The sequence below is a fragment of the Humulus lupulus genome, chromosome 1 (genome assembly GCF_963169125.1).
Source record: "Humulus lupulus chromosome 1, drHumLupu1.1, whole genome shotgun sequence".
NCBI lineage: Eukaryota > Viridiplantae > Streptophyta > Magnoliopsida > Rosales > Cannabaceae > Humulus > Humulus lupulus.
The window spans coordinates 243,644,619-243,648,878 of record NC_084793.1 but is presented as its reverse complement, the minus strand read 5'-3'; positions in this window follow the sequence as shown (position 1 = coordinate 243,648,878).

Below are 4,260 nucleotides of genomic sequence, written 5' to 3'. Positions count from 1 at the left end.
CTGTCAATCCCAGGGGCAGATGGAGGACTCTAGCCTCAATTGTCATTCACAACCCCACTATTAATAATGCCTGATCCAATTGACTGCCTTGGACACAAAACTTCCAAATCTATATGCAGCCAATAACCTAACCTACCAACCCTGATATTCTTATCCAGAACTATACCATTAGCAAGACCAAACAAGACAATAGCCATATACAATATGCATACCAGGACGCAAGTCCATAATGCTCATGCATCAATTACCAAGTCTCATTCCCACAAAATACATACATATACATCATTCTCTCTATTCTAGAAGATAAGTCAATTCAGATAAGCATTTAAACAAATATTGCACTTAATACCAACCAAACCTGAGTCGAGCTTGTCTCTGGCAACGAGCGTACATGTTCGGTCAATCTCCAGGAGCCATAAAACTTGGCTCGTTCTGATACCAAGTTATAACATCCTACTACCCTAGAGTCATTACCATATGATTTTAAAAGGTGTCATTAGCTCGCTAATCAAGGTATTGGATTGAAAAGTGTGATTAAATTAAAATAATGAGTCATTTAATGAAAATTAAGTATAAAGGGTTGGACATTCATTAAAATTATAAAAGAGTTACATTGGGATCCCAAAATATGGTTTTGAAATATATTTACAATCTAAAATTTTGGGTACAGTCGACATAAGCGACAAAATCAAACATTTACAACGTGTCTCTCAAAACAACCCCGGCCATGGCAGCCAGGTAGGTCAAACATGTACACACCGCTCCATGCACTCCAACTCATGGTTGATCGACCATTTCCTTGCCCTTACCTACACCACAGAGCACTCGTGAGCCGAGGCCCATCAAGAAAACTTCACAGCACAACATATAATAATTTACTTTAAGAAATGCATAATAAATAAAACGTGTCAAACAATCTACAACTTCCTATCTGAATTCACAACAACACAGCAGCGTAACAACACAACATCATAATAGCACAATAGCATAATAGTATACCAGCAAAACAACACAACATCACAATAGCGGCCTCTGCCGATCAGGGTGTGTTACGAGGCACCAAGTCCACGGTCTTAACAGGACAGGTGAGTACAACACCCTTTGAGGGTCTCGCCCTGGCGGCCTACATTCAGCATGCTTAATGCCGATCCTGACCTTTTTTGTTCCCAAACTTTGTCGTTCCCAACCTTTGCCGATCCCGACCTTCGTCGCTCCCGACCTTTGTCGTTCCTAGCCTTTGTCATTCTCGACCTTTTCAGATCTCGGCCTTCGCCGCTCCCGGCCATTATCGTTTTGTCACAAACACATATATGACGTAATAGTTACACACAATTGCACATAAAACTTGACACAATATAAGCACAGATAGCTCTACTGGCACAAAAAAATTTCTTACCTGAGACCTGAGCTGACCGTATAGTGTCATTTCGAGCATGATCCCCTAAACCCGAACCTGAGCGGTAAAACCTAGTTATAACGCAATAAGGAATAACCATTAAGACCTAAACCAATTTAAAAGCTTCACAATAATATAATAGCCTTCGGTACCTCAAATTATACTAAATCAGGTAGTAGAATCATTCCCAAGCCTCTAGATTTGAGTTCCTAAGCTTAAAACCCTAAACTAGACAATATTCTCTATTTGAGCCACGACCCAACCCCTTAGGGTCGCGGCGTGATACAAGTCAGAGAGCCACGAAGAGAGGGAGAGAGTGCCAAGTAGAGAGAGAGAGAGTAATGTTTAGTGTTGGTTGCAGAGTTGTCTGAAGGTTTGTTACATGTTCTAAGTCTATCTAAGGTTAGGGGGAAAAGACTAAAACACCCCTAGCCTCAATCATAGTTCCTTAATGCCTCCAAAGGCAAAATCGTCATTTTCCACATTCCCGCTAATCCTCAAGTAGTCCTATAAATTACCGATTAATCCCAACATACCCAAATAATTGTTACATAGTTATCCGTTACCCAATAATCCCAAACATGGGCTACATGCCCAAAATACCCCTAGGCTCACCCCGAGCCGGGTATTCGACCCCGTTGTGACTATTATGCTAATCTGCTCCATGGGACCCTCTCGGACCACACATCTCAAATATATCCACATAACACTAGTGTCTTACTCCCAACATATACGCAATTACATTTATGCCCTCAACGGGACAAAATTACAAATATGCCACAATTTAAAGAAATGGGCCCACATGCATATTTAATACACAAAAACATGCATATCTAGTCACATTACCACACAAATCATTAATATCACATAATCACGTGTATAATCCATTAATCACCCATGTAATTCCAATAAGGCCCTCCAGGCACAGTAATCAAGACACTCAGGCTTAATAACAAATTTGGGATGTTACAACTACATCATTCACTCGAGCTAACAACGTTAAACAATGTACTTGAGGGAGTTTTCTTTTCCTTATCTTTTGTTTTATTTTCATTGAGGACAATGTAATGTTTAAGTGCGGGGGAAGGGAAATCTACCTGTTTAATTTGTCATTTCTTTAGTTGTTATTTTGTGTTTGTGTTATATTTAGTGTCTTTTTTTTTAATTTTATTTTATTTTTAGGATGTGATAAGCATGATTAATTTGAAAGACATATGTCGATGATAAAACTTTTGATTGAGATGGAAATAATTCTAGGAAATTGATGAGTTCTACATGAATTGTGTGCTTAACTCATGTTTTGGTTGCTACATAAGCTTGAACTTAGATTTTTCAAATGATGAACACAAATGGATTTACCTTTTCACTAGTATTTGGAGAGATTTATGCATGCTATTATCTATATATAGTCTCAACCACTCTATAAATCATTGATTAATTGTTTTAGGCAAAATCATCCGTACACATGATTATGAAGATGATTAAGGTAAGTTCTTTGGATCGTTTGAGCCTTTCAAGCCTACCTATGTTATTTGATGTTGTAGTTTTCCATTTTTGAGACATAATGACTATTTTTTCTTCTACGAATCAAATATCTAAACCTTTGTAACTTGAAAATTTTATCTCTTTTTGTGACCCATTACAACACCATGGTTTTATGTGAATGTTTGATTTTGTGGGATGGGTTTTGTAAGAAGGGAAAGTTTTGTATGGGTTTGTTGGGTTGTAATTTAAATGTATATGATCTATTATTTCTCCCAATGAAGTTAAATTAAAAAAAATTGCAATGAAAAATATTAAAAAAAAAATAAAGAAATTGCAAAAGTATAAGCATGGGGGAAATAGTAAGATCGATGTGAAGAGAATAAAAGAGAAAGATTATGAATTGTATGGGAAATTTGAGGAAAGATCTAAAGAATAGAATAAATTCCATTTTTGAGACATAATGACTATTTTTTCTTCTACGAATCAAATATCTAAACCTTTGTAACTTGAAAATTTTATCTCTTTTTGTGACCCATTACAACACCATGGTTTTATGTGAATGTTTGATTTTGTGGGATGGGTTTTGTAAGAAGGGAAAGTTTTGTATGGGTTTGTTGGGTTGTAATTTAAATGTATATGATCTATTATTTCTCCCAATGAAGTTAAATTAAAAAAAATTGCAATGAAAAATATTAAAAAAAAATAAAGAAATTGCAAAAGTATAAGCATGGGGGAAATAGTAAGATCGATGTGAAGAGAAGAAAAGAGAAAGATTATGAATTGTATGAGAAATTTGAGGAAAGATCTAAAGAATAGAATAAATTCCATTTTTGAGACATAATGACTATTTTTTCTTCTACGAATCAAATATCTAAACCTTTGTAACTTGAAAATTTTATCTCTTTTTGTGACCCATTACAACACCATGGTTTTATGTGAATGTTTGATTTTGTGGGATGGGTTTTGTAAGAAGGGAAAGTTTTGTATGGGTTTGTTGGGTTGTAATTTAAATGTATATGATCTATTATTTCTCCCAATAAAGTTAAATTAAAAAAAATTGCAATGAAAAATATTAAAAAAAAATAAAGAAATTGCAAAAGTATAAGCATGGGGGAAATAGTAAGATCGATGTGAAGAGAAGAAAAGAGAAAGATTATGAATTGTATGGGAAATTTGAGGAAAGATCTAAAGAATAGAATAAATGTAGGCTATTTTTGATTTGGGCTTAAATATATCTTTTTCATCTACCTCTAACCTTAGCCTTATATTATGAGCCTATAAAGACCTTTTGATCCTTGATTATGTGTGATTTTATTAGTGGAGAATAATTAGTTAATATCTATGGAGTGAATGCTTCTCATGATACATACTTTACGTAC